The sequence below is a fragment of the Anopheles maculipalpis genome, chromosome 2RL (genome assembly GCF_943734695.1).
Source record: "Anopheles maculipalpis chromosome 2RL, idAnoMacuDA_375_x, whole genome shotgun sequence".
Lineage (NCBI taxonomy): Eukaryota > Metazoa > Arthropoda > Insecta > Diptera > Culicidae > Anopheles > Anopheles maculipalpis.
The window spans coordinates 38,398,764-38,417,434 of record NC_064871.1 but is presented as its reverse complement, the minus strand read 5'-3'; the positions used below and the strand labels follow the sequence as shown (position 1 = coordinate 38,417,434).

The following is an 18,671-nucleotide window of genomic DNA, read 5'->3' as shown; positions in this document are numbered from 1 at the left end:
GAAAAAAGATTGCTTTTGTTTTCTTCGTGGGACAGCGCACGAGCAAAAGGAAAGCAGGACGGGAATGATTGTTTTGCTTTGTAAGAATTAGATTTACAACGGGATGGAACAAATCCCTTTTTTTTTGGGTGTGTTGGGTGGTAAAGAAGTGCTCCTACACACAAAAACACACACACACACCTCCCCAACCTAACAAAGCATGCACCACAACAATTCACTTTCGGCCTGAAAACAACCAACCTGTAAAAATGGTGTAATGGAACAACACGGTCGAGGGGTTTGTTTTTTTTTCCTTATTTGCCCCAGCAAAGGGTAGGAAAAGCTCGGCATAAAGCATTTCCCGATCAACAGAGTAAAAAAGCGGTGCTGTGTACGGAGGTTTTCATCATGTCCTTGGAGCATTCCGCCGTCCCATTGTTTACCGTATAGGTGGGCACATTTTCCGAAGCGTTAGGCAATGGCAAGCAGCGAGACAAACAAAAATCGTAAATTATCCGCTCTTCGTACACAGAAACATGCGCCACAACAACCAAGAACTGACCGTTTGTGTGCGTTTTTTTTTTCTATTTCCTTGTCGCACCGCATAAAGAATGCAGCCAAAGAAAAACGATCCAAGCTGCCGGCCGGGTCTGACTTTTGTTGTTCCTATCCAATTTAAAATTGTGCCTGTGGGAGTAAGCGTTTGTATGTATGTGTGTGTGTGCATGGTGTTTTTCTTTTCGTAATGAAGGAAGGATGCTGCTAACTATTTTTGTTTATTTTTTGGATCTTTTTTTTCTAGTTGAACAATCTAGTTTCAGGCTGTAATTAAGTTGTAATTGACTGTGCTTCCTGTAATCAGTGCTTTGTTTTCGTTATGCTGAAATCTTATACCTTCAGCCTGTTTCCGATACACAATAAAGGGTTAATTGGATACATTGTCAAACACACGCGGAGGGACGGTTTTCCAATTTGTTTCTCCCTCAACAACAAAGGGTAGCTTGAGATCAAAAGAAATTTTATAAATCTATTCGATAAGCTGATTTAATACGAATGTTTGAACCGATTCTAAACTGTCCTGGTAAACTTAATGTATTTTTTTATTTTATTAAGTTGTTAAATAATCAACCGAGCACACCCGGGATATGGTGCCCTTTCACAGCTCAGAGAAGGAAATGTCTCCCAGCAAAGAGGAAAGGAGTATACTTATTTTAAGTTTATTGTAAGCAATACGGCCTGGCCGTCCCTTATGAATAAAAAAAAATTGTTAAATAAGGTTTTACTAGTCGAATAAGGATTTATTTTTGAAAAAATATAGAAAGTCTTGTCTTATTGCTTAAACTGATTAAAACTAAAGCAGCAATAATAAAAATTGTTCGATGGACTTATCGATTTGCAAGTGTCGCTTGTTTTAAGATTTTGGTTTATCTATACTTATTAGAAGTTTGAAATTTGAGTTATTTTATTGACTTACTGCTATTTCTACTAACTAATCATCATCAGGAACCGAAATCATCATTTTTCTTCAATTCAAATAAGATTTGTTTTAGGCAAACTGCCAAACTCTCCCCCAAACTAGAATTTGCCATTAACATTCCCATCCAAAATTAGAGTTTTCATTCCTTCCGTGGATATCTACCCGTGCACACCATTGCCAACATTGATACTTGAACAAAAAGGATCAACATTGCACAGGCATAAAATCCCCATTTACAGAAAAGTCTTCCACCCTTCATTTGCCCACAAACAAACAGTCCAAAAGCATGGCGAAAACTTTCATTCCGACTTGACGTTCCGAAAGCTTCTAAAACCGCACCAGGCAGGAAAGGAAGTGGTCGATCGTTTTTATGCTCGGGAAATGCTGTGTTTGCCTTCATAACCATGTGTAATCAGCAGTCTTGCTCGGTGCCCCCAGCGTTCCCTCTCCATAGCAGAGGTCACGAGTTTTGGCCATTGCTCGAAGGAGTCATTTTCCTAAAGGGGTCACTTTATGCTGGGCGTACCCACACTCACACACACACCCGCTGTGCTGTGCAGTTTGTGCAAATACGCCGATGCCAAAGACCGGCGCTCGTGGGCAGTGTTGGTCATTTGTGGATAAGGGAAGCTGGAAGCCAAAGGATGAAAAATGGAATGACCAACCAAAAACCAACGCATCGCGGAAGGAAGCGACAGGGCAAAACGAAATAGCGGGAAGCTTGCTCACACAATTCGATTGTTTGCCGGAAGTAAAAAGGATAGACGAGTTAGGGAAAAAGTCGAAGAAAAAAATCACGGCCTCTGTGCGTGTGTGTGTTTGTGTGGGTGTGAACCTGGGGAAGTTTTTGCCAGCAGCTTTCGGCCATAGTGGCAATCGAATGACCACTAGACACACCAAACTTTTTGTTCTTCAAAAAAGAGCGTACCCGTGGATGCTTTCGCTCGCCACATCTTTCCCGGCCGATAACAACTTTGGTGACAAACACATTAAAAGTGCAAATTTACGATCGTATTTTTCCAGCCAGAGGATCCCAGACCACCGCCACCGCACTGTTCGTACCCTCCGGTTTGGTCACATTTTCCATGGGCAAATTTCGACGTGTGCACCACACAACCTTTTGGTGTCCCGGGGTTAGATTAAGACTTGTTTTCCAACATCCGTAGGACAGTGGAGTGCAAAAATCAAAAACTTACGACACACGGTGGTGAAAGGCTGATGCGAGAAGCAGCAAAGTGATGTATAGCGTTGGTGTGAATAACTGGATTGGGGGGAAAAACATGTTTGTCCAGTGGAAGGAAAAACGCGATGGAAAATGTCTTTGCCGAAAGGGAAGGCGTATCTTTCATTCGTCAATCAACGTTACCGAAGCCAGAGTTCAATTTCGTTGATTAGATGGAACGTTACGTTTTTGATGAAAGTGGGAGGATCTTCAGGTCAATGTATACAAGGCGATCGTTTTGCTGTAACTAATAAGTTTTTTTGGCTTGAAAATTTGTTACATCATGTACCATGAAATATCGTCGTTAAAGTTACCGTATTAAAATAACTAACCTGTTAACACAAATAGCGCAAAGAACAAATTCACACATTCAACCAGAAAATCCTTAGAATTGATTGCATCTAAATGCGGTCCATGTATGCTGATATTAATTGTTGACCAATTATTCTACTAATTGCTCCAGGAAAATCATACTACATACATATTTAGATTTCCTACATCACTACGATGGAATGGTAAGCTGCAGGAGGTTTTAGCAAAGCAAAACAATTTCCACGAAATAACTATTTTAAGCCGAACCGTTTGTTACGAAAAATGAGCAAAATACATGAACAATACAACATGATGTTCAGTATTCAAAACCATTCATTAGCCGCCAAGAGCAACGAGATCAACAGAACGCTAGTAGTTTAATTAAATACTTACTAATCTGGATCAAACACCTCTTCTTGGAATGTCGTACCAACCCTCAATACCTATCACTATCTAGGATCTTTGTGAACGAAACCATTACTGCGATGCATCAAAGTCATCGCTTGTTCTTAACTAAGGCTAATCTGCTTATGTGGACAACCTAAAAGGAATCAACAATTGACACCAAATCCTTCAGAGCATATTCCTTTCGAATGCGGTTTGCTAAATATCTTCTCCTTCATTTTGGTTGGATAACTTTCTAGGACATGCCATCATCAAATGGCTTACGAGACTTATTGATGCTATGTACTTGAATATTGTCTGTCCTCAATACGAGGGAACGATCCGGATGGGATTTGAATGCTAGTTCTTCCGTGTGAAAACCGTCATCGATATGGTCCCGGTCAAAAGACCGCGACTGATAATACTAATTATGACATGACATAACAAACAACACATCTTCCTGACACATAATTTTACTGTCTTGTTCTAGTGACATTCTTTAGCATAATCACTATTCCATCAGACCGTGCCCAAAATTTTACAAAACATCCCAAATTCTTTACACCGTTTCATTCCATTACTGTATCCCTTCCTCGTTCGTTCATCATCAAAAGAATCCACTTTTAGGTCTCCTGACGCATCGAGGTACCCTTGGGTGTGATCCTTGCAACATTATCGTAATTCTTCATACACACGCTAGACACCGAAGGGGAACTTTGTGCCGCCCTTTTAAAATATCCTCCTTCTGGAAACCCTTTTCTACCACCCCTCATCACCACACCCAACCAACGTACGAAGGTGAGGCAAATTATGCGCCAGCATAAACGGCTGACACAATCTCTCCCACCTGGCGTACCGTTTCCAAAGTGAAACGCATCGTGCCATACTTGTACGGTAGCCGGCAGTCAAAAGGAACCCTCATTTTTGAAAGTTCGCGTATCGCATGAATTACAACGGGTACGTGCTCAAGCTCGCAAGATTATTCGCTAACCCCGTAAGGTATCGAGCCGGTCGTTGTAACATTTTAGCTCGAGCCTTCCGCTGGGAACCCGTCGTACACGCCGTCCACCGTTGGGCGTAAATTACTGCGGGGACCACTCGTGATCTCTGCTGAGTTGTGCGCCAGGACCGCCAAGACTTCGAACGTGGGAGACTTTCTCGTTCATTCGTCTTATGGGAGTAGCCCGGTTTCCATCTTCGTCTGAATCGTGTAAGGGTTCCTGGTAAAAGCCAAAGGAATATGGATAAGCACTTTTCAACCGGAAGGAGAGGGCAGGGTCACAGGAAGGGTTCGCTGCCAAAAACTTCTAATTTGAAAAGGTGTTTACCCGATGACATAGCGCCAGGAGACTGTCGTATTTGTGAGGAAATTGTAAGAAAATGGGATAAAATTTCAACAACGCATACAGGAATAGTTTAACCAAATCCGCCAGCAGAAAGTGTACCCTTTGTTGGACAATTAGAGAGCGGTGATCTTAGTTTCGTTGCTAATTTTCTTCAATCGTCGTCGAACAAAGAACACTTTTTCATCATATTAGAGATGGCACTGCTTTAAATTAAACATCTGATAATGGCAAACATACCATTTATCATTCGTGTAAGCTGTATTTACAAGAACAATCTTGTTGTGGGTAGGTTGTACGAATAATCTAGTTGTAGAAAGTATCAAGAGTTGCGCGCTATGATGCTGGCGGCCAGTCGGTCATTCTACAGCCTGAGCAAACATTTCACCTCAAAAAAACTCGTCACGACGGTCGAAGCTGGAACTGTATCGTACTTTTATAGTCTCACCGTCGTGCAGTGAATTAGGCTCGACAGGCTCCGATGGGCTGGCACCGGACGACCCAGCTCAGAAAAATTTAGGCCGTCCACACGGACAGAGGAGGCGTGGTAGGCTCAGATTGAGGTGGGAAGATGGCGTGGAATCATCCGCCATCAAGGCCGGGATAACGGATTGGTGGACGACGGAGCGGGACCGTGAGCGGTTCCGGACTCTGCTGCGGCAGGCCAAGACCGCAAAGCAATTGTAGCGCCTGATAATTAAGTAAGGAAACTGTATTTACTAGTTAAAACTATTTTCAAATTAACACGTGTAAAGAATACATAAATTATATTTTACTAGAAACTTGCTCATTTACAGCGTGTATCTCTGACTCAGACAAAAGTATGTGGGTGTGGAGTCGATGTCCACCTTTTGTGGTCTTATGCAGTGTCTTTTGTAGGGCCACGAACGATTCGATGTAGAGTCAAAAGGTTTCGAGGAAATTTCACCATCCCCGTAAAAAGGGAGGCAGACGATTTACACAGTGCAGCGTAACACCAAATCAGAGCTTGGGACTACAAGTTTCGCGATGTTGTGTTCAGGACTGTTTGGTGTATTCTACCTCGAAAGTATTGAAGCCGTTCTTGCAGCTCAACGATCGTTCTTAATCTCGATGCTCACCTGATAGAGCTTGAACTAACATTGCTGGAATGTTCGGAGATCCCTGTAAGCAGGCAAAACTCTTGTTTGTGCTGTCCTAACAATTGTTTTTTGAGGCACTCTAGAACTGACCAATAGACAAACCGGAAACTATCAACCACACCAATGCATGGACCTCAGTCAATCGCTCAGTCATCGCTCAGTGCGTTTGTCGCTCAGTGCGCAATTCGCTCAATACTGAGCTACCTCGCGCTCACCGCTCTTCGAGGCGAGTGCGAGCGGCTCGCTCCGCTCAGGCAAAAGAGCTGCTTGACCCAACACTATTCACAACCAAATATACCCGAGATAAAGCAAAGAACAGCGAACAAATGCCTTATCATTATTGTTTATTAATTTAGTCATCACAGGCTGTGTTGAAAATACAGCATTGTACCGTCAGAGTTAATTGTAAATAAATAACTACCAAATGCATACTTGTTTCATTAAGTTCGTAATAACATTATACGTGCGTATTAATGTAGAATGATCAACTTCTTCCTTCATAATCATTTGGATAGAAACCATAAAATTTTATGCTTATGTTAAAATTATGCTTATTTATACTGTGTTGCTTTAACAAATCAAAAACAGAAATTAAAGTAAAAGACTTTTATGAAAGCTGTTTTGCTCTAATAACTGCTAAAATAATATTAAAATAACTTCTGTTATTGATTTTTTCATTTAATTTAATTTTGCGATATCCCACAGCAAATGATTCAATTGTTCTAATATCCTTACTCGTAAATATCCCTGTTAAATGAATTCCGAAGGGTATTTATCCTCTACTCTACCATAATTCAACTCATTTCCATTTTGCTGCCTTTGATCACATGTGCCGTACATCAAAAACCATTTCAATCTCGTGTCCGACGGTGGATCCATTTTTTTTAACATCAGCATTCCCCCAAATCTCCAAATACTGATTGGTCCGATTTCCAGCGCTCATAATCAATTGTCCGCGTTCCTAACGAGCTTTCAGCCAAAGTACAGCAATCAACTCCGTCGATGAAATGTAAATTTCTAATCACCCATGTACCCTTTCAAAGTTTCACCTTTGGCAGCAGTGCTACGATTGCAAAAATCAAATGGGCCGCCGGTGGTCAACATCAAAGCGAAATGGAGAGAAACCTGCGTGTGGCTTTTTTAGTTAGACTTGTGCTGGGTAGAGAAGACTCACGTGATTACAACAAAGCCATTTGTGATTTCGGCTACCACGGAATGGATTGGCTGTACCCGGATATGGTAAACCGTTCGACGAAATGAAACAGCATTGTAGTAGCTCTGTTTTAAAAGTTATATTCTGCAGCTTGCCTTTCTGTAATTCAAACACTTGGCAGTTTGTTTTTTTTTTTTATTCATATAGAACGGTCATGCAGTAACACTAACCCTTAGCAGCTACGAACACTAAAACAACGATAAAATTACTAATATTAATAAAAGTTATGAAGGCGTATTTCATTAGTGTCACATCGATTTCAATGATTTCATAACATCAATCATCAATAATTTATTAAATTAGAAACGGCATGTGATTGATGTGTTTAGAAATAATATCATTTTTATAATAATAATAAGGTAATGTAAATAACATCTACACACTTACAGCTGGTTGGCTAGCCTTACTGAATGTTATGCAGACTGTTTCAAATTTCAAGAAATCAGTTATTTATTTATAATTTATTGTGGCAATTCGATGAAATTTTTCACCTATGATGAAAAAATTACGGCCTGGTGAACACCGTAAACTCTACAACATGATGAAGGGACGTTTGAATAAAAGGGTTTCTCTTACGTTGGTTTCTATATTACATGAATGGGAGAAGCACCACATAGTTTGTATGTGGGCCAATTTAAATGGAATCGGAAATAGAAATAGGAATGTTATTGACCGTATAGCTTCTATGGTTAGAGTTGCAATCAAAATTATTAAAATCATATCGCATGCATTTACTTTACTAGGAATATTTCTCCCGGGAACAAACCATTTTAGACATAGGGATTATTATTAATTATAACAATTTTCCAAGCTGAAAACAGCCCGTGAAAGCCAAATTCCTCATTTTGCAACAAACTGTACTAATTATTCACTGATGATCAATTAAATCAACATTCGTTAAAAACAGCAACATCAACGGTGCATATTTCCTCCATAATTTTAACGCCTGAAATTGTTCTCGTGTATTCATGAGGAATTATGCGTAACTGGCATAAGTGTGTTGATATAAATAGACCAATTAAAATTGATCGAAGATACATCCGATAAGGAAAATAATATTTGTCTGTCGAAACGAGAATAAGTTTATGTTTCGTCACACAGTCAAAGGTTTGAAGATTTCCATGCCTTTAAGAATAAACGTACGCACTCCCATCGGCACATCAACACCTTAAGAGTAGTGAGAATGGATGCTTCACCTTAACTCCAATCCCATACCCTCCCTCAACGCTTTCACACTCACGGAGCAGAACGGCAGAATTAAACGATACGGAAATCCCTAACCAACCGCGAGGCATAACCCGAACGCGAATGGATTAATTGACCATCCGGGTGCGTGTCTGCTCGGGTTAACCCATTCCCTCTAAATGGCACGACTCATCGAGACCCATTTCCGTTCGTTTGAGTGCGCCTCCAGCCTTGATTATGGCCACGGAAATGGTGCAATAAATCAGCGCCTTCCGATCTATCCCACTGCCATTTCCGTCTACGATGCAGAACAGGATGCGCCACTACTGATGGCAAATTTCAAACCCGTTCACCGTCGCGCCAGTGTCCGGTCCAGTGTATGTATGTACGGTATGTATGGGAAGCGAACCATTCGGGACGGTTAACCTAGAGCAATGGTTGATGACCATCGGGCAAGGTGAAGCGCTGGGGATGAAATTATCATCAAACGAACACCGTTCGGATGCGTATAACAATTTCCTGACGATTTTCTTCCCTCCCGTTGCGAGAACCCTCAGGGAATCGTAGGCATCTTTCAGGCGCAGTTGAATTGATTTCTTCCGAAGCGTCGCTAAGGTACGGAGAAGTTGATGAAATTCAGGAAAGGAAGCTACCACACTTGAAAAACGGTTCAGGTTAATGAAGCACCTTTAGTAGAGCGCCATTAGACAGTTAGCTGTAATTGAATTACCTAGCAAAAGTTGTGTCGTGCATATACGAATGCATTTCGAATAAAAAAAATGTTGCACAATTGTTCCGAAAATTTCAAGTTTATCAAAAGTTACTAAAAGGAGTTTATTTTCCATTTTCGTAGGATCAACCAGGCAGTATATCAAAATGCTAGTTGGGTATTTTTAGCTTTAGGAAAGCATTTAAATTTTATGTTTATGTAATAAAGCCCACTCAATAGCAAATCATTTAAATTATATTGATCAAGCAACAACTTTGTCATTTACATTTACAAATAAAATTTGTTATAATGAATTATCCTACAAAACACTGTTTCATTCAGCGTAGCATTCCTTTGCCTCGAAATTTTAAATACTGCTCTTGATTTGTTGCCATAGATTGTAAATTTCCGCGCTGCGTTCCTCGTACAGCCGCAAATGCAAACATCATTCTACTGTTTCATCACACACAACCTCTTTTCAGCACAACGCCTCACGAGTGTGCGGCCTGAACCCAGACAAGTAGAGAAATAAACACAGATTAAATATCATAATTAAATTACACAAGCCACCCAGCGATGGTGACGTGACTGGTTCGCAGCACGGACCAACCCGCCCGCCAAGACATTCATCTCAGGCGTCCAACGACATTCACACCCGAGTGTCTGACTCGTCCAAAGATAAACAAAATGGAAAACCCGGCGTCAATTTGCCAGCGTTCGGTCCCATTTCGGACCAGGATCGAGTGGGACCAGTCCAGGAGTCTGCTGCTGCTGCTGCTGTTTCTGTCGTCTGGGTCAAGCAATGTTCGCCACGTTTGACATTTTGTCATGACTGCCTGCTCGTCTACGTTACAGCCAAGCCATGGTCACAAGGACACACATACACACACACACGGACGTGCCGCAGCAAGAAATGATTCAGCGAAACGGTTGCCCTCGGTGGCTGATGCTACACGGTATGACACGATCGCTGACGGAGACGTGTTTACACTGGCTCTAAATTATTGCTACTGCTGCAGCCGATGGCTTTGATTACAGCTGCACGTCTCCACCGTATCATGCTCGTTCTGCTGTATTTCTGCTTCTTTGTAAGATCGGCAGAAATTATAGTAGAAATTACAACACACTGTGGGAGAAAGCAACTCGACCAAGCGCTCGAAGAACAAGGAACGTGCCCGAATGCGTTTATGCTAACCAACCCCTTCAAGAATGCAGTGCTGCCGCTTCATAGCGAACGCATTGTTATGGCGCTTTCATGTGGTTCCGCCCAACGGGCCATGGAGAAACTTCTTATTGATGGTTAAAGTGTTGCAGACGATTGATGTGCTGTTACACCATGCGAAAGCGATCATATCACCTGTCATCGATGGTTGCTTGCGGGAAGTAATGGCTTAAGCTTTTCATAATGGAATGTTAACAAATTTATTTCGAACGCTTCGAGCATATGGGACAGTCCCTAAGCGGCTTATTTGATTATCGGGCATTGTACACACGGGTACAATCGATTAGAAATCATCCTCGAATGAACCGTGCCAAATGTTCATGCAGCTAATAAGCATATGAATTAAATTAATGTATCATATGGTAAGTTGGGAACAATTTTGATGGACATGAGGGTGATTGAAATAATTTAAGATAAGTTAATAACATGTTTATGAAGTATTAATTATACATTTAGCAAAATCATTACATTGATTCACATATCTTTAATGTTCTGTGGACAGTTGAACGGATAAAAGGATACTTTTTTGTCAAATATCCATACTGTACGTTTAACAAACTGTAAAAACAGTGATATTATTCTACTCCAAATGCTCTAGACAGTATGTGACTATCCCTTGTTCTTCCGGTACTTCTTCTTAACCATCCGCACATTCCATAATATCCTCTTTGTTCCTCTTATGTCTAATCCGTTCGGCCTGCTGGCCATTTTTCATCCGAAAACTGTTTAAATATTTATCCTCCGTGAGGGACAATCGCTGCAGGCTTGTGGCACGAACAGTTGATGACATCCGAGTACCCGTCCCGTTTTTTTTTCTGGACCTGGGACCTGTACAATCGCAATCCACGATACGCCACCACGATGCCCAAAAGGTTCACAAAAGGCAAGTACGAAAGCATAGCTGCGTGTTTCGAAAAGAAAATGGCAAAACAACAAAACTAGAAGTTTTATGCCAATTCGGTGAAAATTTGCTTCCCATTTAAGGACCACAGTCCGTCCGGCCCGCCGTGGGAAGGGGGTTTACCTTTTGGGGTGCAAAGCTGTTATTTCTTTTATTTCCGTACGGATCGGATTTCGCCAAGGTAAACAGGTCATGTTTTCATTCCATCCATCATGCCCGGGCTCATGACCGGAAGGATTGTTTCCCATTCTACCGCCTGTTTGCTGTTTCCATTCCTCAGGTGTTTCTTTGTGCTTTGGGTTAAGAAAATGCACATTAAATTCGGTCCTGTGGTAGGGTGGATTGAATTGCAGGGAAAAAAAAGCTCAAATAAAACGTTGGCCCGATGCGTGGGCCATGGTAGGTAAGGTGAGCATAAAATGAGCTCGAGAGAAGGTGTCGCCCTCAAATGGGTTGCGGTTTTTGTACTGTGGCCGTAATCATCTGTTACCGTTCCGGAACCCAACTCAAAGCAGTAGCACCGTGTGTAAGCAAGCGATAAAGAGTTTAAAAATCTTTTCTTAATTTTCACCCGTTGATACGCTACGACCAATCCCAAGAGGAAGCCAGCTCGAGCCAACGATGAAAAACTGTCACAATTAAACTGTACGTTTGTATGTGTGCGTGCTTTTATACGTGCCTGAGAAAGGTCGGAAAAGCGGTATCCTTCTCTGCCCTTGTAGTGCGGCACTTCGCATTGTCGCTCCAGTACAACGCTCATGTACACGATGGGGAAATTAACTACAAAAACTTTCAGTATTTTATTTCCCTTTTCGCAGGGAAATTTACGATGCAAAACCGGAATCCACTGACAACAATGAAGGTGACGAGAAGGAAAAGTGACCCTTCTTTCTTTGCTTGTTGTTTTATTTCCCTCATCTGCTGTTTGCCCAAGGTCTAGCTGAGCAGATGTTAGGCAAGACGAATCACAATTTAGCAGTGTACTGACACGGTCCATTCGCTAAGGTGATATAGCCTCCACACAACCGTTGGAAGAAAAGAAGAAAAGTCAGCACCAGCTTACCCAAAACCATAGGTCACCCGAAGAAAAAAGGCGTTGTCCGGAATGTTCAAACATGGTGCAAAAGGATGGACTTCTAATCCGAAACGAATACAAAAGAAAAGTCACACCCTTGGCACCTAGCGCAGGGCTGTCGCCTGGCAGGGACAGAAAGGGCACGAATTTTAATTAACCCTTCCACAAATTGTTGGCCCTTTCATTTGTCCTGTCGGTGACAGTTTATCAGCTATCTTTCATCGCGTTCACCGCGCCCGTTTTTAGCCAATCAAATTCAGTTGCAGAGCAACGAGAATGTGTTTCTGCATGAACGCAAGAAGACGAATGACAGTGACTGGGGACGATAAAATGAATTGATGTATAAGTTTGAGCAGAATACGTGCCAAAGAGTAAGAAAATGGTATGTATTTAACTCAAATACGTTCGTTAGTAGTAACCAAATTGCCAAAGAATCGAGGAAATCCACAAATGACAAACCTCTCTAGGGTCCTAGTTATAATTCTTATGGAAAACTTGACACTCCTCATTTATAGCAAAACTCATTTTTTTTTTATCCGCATTCGCATCCGCATCCGTAAATCCGCATAGAAAAGAGCCTTCAACTCAGAGCTTCAGAGCTTTCAATTACTGTAACAAACATCCATACATTCATCGGATCTGCAATTAAGTAACAATATCCATAAAACGAACAATACACAAGGCACAAATCAAGACATTACTATCCTGTATTGTTTATTTGTTGAAATGGATAACTTTTTGTCATCAGCGTAACGATGATACTTCCATATCCGGCCGACATTAGATGCGGAAAATTAAGGTAATGTAGAATCCTGTATGGGATGTATGATGTGAGTCATTTGCAAAACTGGCGCACAGCTTCCGGAACTTCTGAAAACATTGTGACACTCAGGCTGATTTCTGGTGACGCACTGCAAAGCTCTAGATGAAACCAGACCTGAAACAATTACCTCTGTGCCTGTGCGTGTGTGTGTTTGCTACTGAGCAACGAATGGGTTTGAATTAGTCAGAAATGGTAACAAAAGCGACTGTTGGTGAACATGACGTCGATCATGCAGCTTCGTTCGGGCAGGATAATTTTCCACTCTAAATGTATCTTTCACTTCGGGTTGGGTGCTTTCTTTTATCATGTCCTCCCTCTGTCCCCCCACCCAAGGGGGGGGGGCACCCTCCACCCAAGAGTGCAACCGAGCGGGATGCATCGTTTTGCACTTCCCAGGGAACCGGCGACAGAAGAAGAAGGGAAGAAGATCCCACCGGTGACATGTAAAGCATTTCAGAGTGAAAGATAATAAATGAAACAACTTCCATACCGGAGGCGGATTCCAACGTTGGCTTCTATTACTGCAGATGTCGTTGGTTGCGAAAAGCAACTGTAACAGGCTGTTGCTATTTCTCCGAGATGCGTCTTCATTTCCTGCCGATGTTCCATGGGAATGGGGCGCGGTAAAAGTAGAATAGTGTGTAATAATGAGGAACAGGATCTAAGGGACGACGAGACGGAAGGAAAAGCTGAGAAGGAGACACAGTGTGGTACAGATAAGTGTTAAAAGGAGCACAATGCGAATGCGGACGCTCCTTCACAAAAGCTGGCTAAAGCAGCATACCGATGGGAAATGTTGAACCGTTTGTATGAGCTTGAAAAACATCACCAGCGTAAGGGAGGCGATGGGTCAAGGGTGTCGGAGACAGAGCGGAGAGAATTTGAGTTTCCGTGTAACTACAAAGTTGAATTACTCTACTGACTGGAATCGGATCCATCGCATCCGTACATGTACGTCGTTGGCGATTGTTGCACATTTCCCACCAAGGTGCGTGGAGTGGGACCAGATTGTCACTTGATGTATGCGAAGAAAGAAAAGCCTAGAATGGCGATGCGGCATCATCGACAAAGGTCCATGTCGGGCAAACCCAAACAAAAACAAGGGACAAATATTTAGCAGAAAATAGCATGTAAATACACTCCGTATTCGGGGGGGGGGGGGGGGGGGGGGGTTAGCGCTATCGGTGGAAGTCGTACAGTCGAACAAAGACATCCGGCAGGCTCTCGGGAGCTTTTCGGCTGCTAGGATAGCGAAGTACGGAATATCTCCGGAAATGACTACGATGAACTTTACGCGTGTATCCAGGAAGGGAGAGAAACGTGCCAAACAACCAAACCCGGCAGTAGAAGGCAATGAGGAAACGCTCAAGCGCTGGTCAGTGACCGTAACGCATCATCAAAGGAGGACCCTGCCTAGCGGTGGCAAAGAGAATTCTTGAGCATGAGGCAAATCGCCTAGTTTTGGGAGGCTTGTGCACCAGCGCACCAGCATAATAGCACCGAAGATGATGATAATGATAGCCTTGGTATTTTGGAGGTCCTCGTACGCCGTTCGCTTGTTGCTTGCCATCGTTTGTCATGGCTGGTGAATTTCGGGGCTGGCCGAATGAAACGACGCTCATTGTAGAGACAGCTGAGACCATGTCAAGCTCACCGATACAGCTACCCCATCCCATCTCGTGGCGAGCATGCGGCTTGTACAGATAAAGCTTGTCTTCGACTATGTGTCAGACGTAAAACTGGTGCCATTTAATCTGCCTAAATCGGGTTTTGTTTTGCTGCTGGTTCGGACTCCTCTCTTACACGAGCGAATCTCGTTCAATTGTGTAAAATCCCATTTCCCATTGAGCCGTCTTTTTTTCGGTATTTTGGGGGTAATTGTTTTTGCTATGGTTTTAGCTGAATATTTGAGCACGCTGAAATTTTTTTAGCAAAATCGGCAGTGTGGAGGTAGCATGGAAGAAGAATAAAAAAAAAAGAAAAAACTAGCTTTTGACATGAACGACAGTGTCAGAAAATTGTGTCATAATTACACTCAACGGGATGTAGCATTCGTGTATGTAGTGCGATTAAAACTAGGACATCGCGTTTGAGTATTCTAGCGCACAACTACATATATGTTTGCATACACACAGGGTTTAAAACAGACAAGTTATTGGTGAAAAATTCCACGAAAATAATAATAAATAAATAATACAAATTTAAATTCAAATAAATAAATAATAATTAAATGTTTGGCAAATTTAGTCTCAGAAACTCCAAGCAAGTGTGTCGCCAATCTCATTCACCTGTGCATCGTCAAATGTATTGTTTTGTCCTTTATTCGTTCCTCTCTGCCCTAGAGGTTTAACTACTCAATTAATGGGTTACGCGATCTGAGAGTAACACTTTACACTAAGCTGCTTTTTGACGATCGCATCGCATACTTGGTCAATTCAGCTGATCTGGGTCTTGGACTTATCAGAAGACTATCCTCCGGCACTCAGTGCTTACCGATACTCGAATATGCGAGTTTTGTATGCAGTTCTTCAGGCACTGTCTAGACCGGTCGAGTTGAGAGGGTGCAAACACTTTTTACTCGTAATGCGATTAGGCGAATTCTTGGTCGCTCCCTCTTTGAAGGTAATTACTCAACTCGGTGTCATATTTTGGAGCTTTTCTCATTGGAATCGAGACATTCCTAGGCTCAAGCTATATTCATCGCTGGATTGATTCTTGGAGTTGCTGACGCGCCATCCCTCCTTTCTGTTATTCCTTTCAATGTCCCATCACGATACCTTCGTCTTCGTCCACCTTTTAACCATTTTGACTTTGGTATCTGTTTTCATTCTAAACTTTCCTCCTTTTTTACTTCTTAATGTTCCTCCTTTTCTAACTCTTTGCTCTTTTCTTCGGTCGTGACCTCTTCCTTGGCTCAACGATCTTCTAGGTCAAGGTCTTTTCAAATAAAATATATGATAAACACAAAACGAAGTATCTGCCTTGACTGTTTAATTCAACAATCTTATGATTTCGACAAAGTTTCGTGAATTTAGGCTATGAAATTAGAGATAAGTTGCTGTCACACTTTCACTGTGTATCATAACGTATGACACACAAAATTATCCTGGTTAAAGGGTCAATGAAATACTCAATGTAATTTAAATCAGACCTTTTAAAATGTTTGTTGTTATTTGTAAACCAACTTTGTCCAATTACGACCAACTTGCACCAATGAATCAATGATAAGTTTAATGTGAGCAAACACTCCTAACAGTCAAACGGTGAGCCAAACATCCATTCGATATGAGACAAAAAAGACTCGTAAATGTATAATGGTAAAATTGTCCATTTCATACTACGCAATTACCCACAGCCATTGTTTGCAATTAGATTCTGCCTTTCGATGGCTTTAATTTCTGACCCACTGGTAGTCAATCTGCATCAAACAAGTACAGCTTTTTCGGTCGCTGATGGAAAAGATTAATCCCGAGACAGTAGTCTCTTGTGCTTCGGATACATTTGCACCAGGGCACGTCCTTGTAATTCGAGCCGTTCCTGTTTTTCCACAACCTTTCGAAGACAATGTGGTAGTTAATTTTAACGCGCTACGTAATCCGTCCGTAATTATCTAAATAAATGCTGATGTGCAAGCATCATTTCGTCCGGCATTAGTTCACAAAGCCTGAATCTACTGAAAGTCTTCCTCAAAATCGGCAGCTGTCCTTACCTTTACACTCCATTTGCTTAACGACTATGGACTACAGTCAGTGGCAGACAGCCACACTGCCAGCGTGATGATATTCATATCTTGAGTTTATGCTCTCATTTGCACTCAAAGCACTTAATAATCCCGCATCTTTACCATTATTTCAGAGCTCACGCACAGGGCTTTTCCCCTGCACAAGCTTTTCCCCTGGTTCGGTAACGATTGCTGGCAGAAGCTTTGCCAGGTACTAGCTCATGTTTAACTTCTTGCAAAAGAAGAACAGGGCTCATTGCTGGATCAAGAGCATATTGATGTTTGTCTGCAATCTACACGTTGTTTGCTCGTTACGATAAGCTTAATTCGTAATACAAGCTTTTACAGTAATAAAGATCATTTTTTTCATTCATACTGTTCGATGTTCGATAAATTGCCCAACATTCCTTTTAATAAAACTCTTCTATTTATTAATACTTATTATTACTTACGCCTTCTATTTCTCCAAAATTTGATATTTCAACAAGAAAACATTCAACCCAAGATAAAGTACACGACGTATCGATGCGGTTTTACATTGACTTCAACAATACCACACTTCTGGTGTACCAACTGGTAAAGAAATGTATACTATAAGGCTGCAGTCATAAATTTTACTTGATTGCACCCGTAAGTATCGTCAATGGCAAACCGGCGCAAAACGTTCGTACAGGGACAAATGAAGCGGGGGCCTTCAGAATGTAATGAGTAGGAGGGAAGTAATGTTTTTAAGCTACTAAGCAAAAGGATTTAGCTGTAAGCAAATAAAGAAAAATACTAGAACCGTGCAAAAAGCTTTTTTTTTTATTTTACAAAAAAATAGTATTATGTTTCAACTGCTAGTAAACATGTAAAATTAACAGGAAGTTGAAGTTCGAATTGGAATTAAATATATTTAAAATGCTTGATTTTCTTCCTTGTTTAAACGATTAATTGTTCAAGCTAGCAAGAGCAGCGAACCAGGCCAGCAAAATTAAGTTAAGTTTTGGTTTGGTCACCGTAATAATCCGAATATAATCCGAAATCTTCGTCACATGCTGCCTGAGCTACATGCTGGCAATGCTAAATAAAACGTTGCGCTCAACTTTATTGGCCTGATTGCATTCTTCTTGCCATCTCACTTTTTCCTGTGTCATTCTTCGTATCCATTAAAATGTTCACCCTTACCAGTGGGCTGCTCACAAAGTAATCTGTAAACTATCGTTGAAAAACAATCTTCCGCACCCGAACGAACGAACATTTTCGGATGAACAGTGAATTATTTGAAGCTTTTCCCCTCCTAACGGTCACTATTAATCACCGTGCGAGAAAAGTTACCAAGTAACGAAACCCCTTTAGCCTGGGCGGAATGAAACAGACAGGATCCTCTTCCACCCTTTGTACCGAGCTAAATGAGCTGCACCAGGATGAGTTCGAGCCAAATTGGACCATATCTGCGGCTGACAGTAGCACCAGGAAGTGTGTGAAGCTTTCGCTTTATTTGTGTTCTTTAGTTCTGCCCTAAGGAAAGTTGGTAGATTTTTTTTCCGGTCAATTACGACGGTGAAAAAGTGATCCAATAGTTGTCAGGATTTTACTGTTGACCGCTTCATTGCATAATATTTGGAAATGCTTTTTTTTTGGGAATTGCAGCACTGTTGGGAGGATAAGTGAGTAAGATAGTTGTAGAAAATGAAGAGAGTAAAAAATAACTTTTCAACTCGTTCATCCATGAGAGTAGAAAAGAAAAGTTAACGGTTGGTTTAGTTTAGTACCCTTGCCTGGGGAGTATCAGTCAAGCTTTAGTCCTTCTCCTAGGTATTATCAAAAAGTTCATTTGGACCTATTGAAATTACCCTTTAACAGTTAAACTGCTCAGTTTTAAGGCAACGTTTTGTCAGTTAGTTTTTATTCTGGTACTTCATGTTAGTTTATTGAACTGATCTAAATTAAGATAAGGCGTTCTATTTTATTTGATGTGCTATGCACTCGTTTTAATGTCCCA

General features: G+C 41.5%; 2 protein-coding genes across 2 annotated transcripts in view; both read right to left on the bottom strand.

Annotated features, from left to right (window-relative positions):
- The window catches only part of LOC126557843 (fizzy-related protein homolog), a 444,135-nt gene that overhangs the window by 234,387 nt on the left and 191,077 nt on the right, over window positions 1-18,671 (bottom strand). The window lies entirely within an intron of this gene.
- The window catches only part of LOC126557770 (transmembrane protein 104 homolog), a 333,753-nt gene that overhangs the window by 267,143 nt on the left and 47,939 nt on the right, over window positions 1-18,671 (bottom strand). The gene's annotated exons all lie outside the window — the stretch shown is intronic.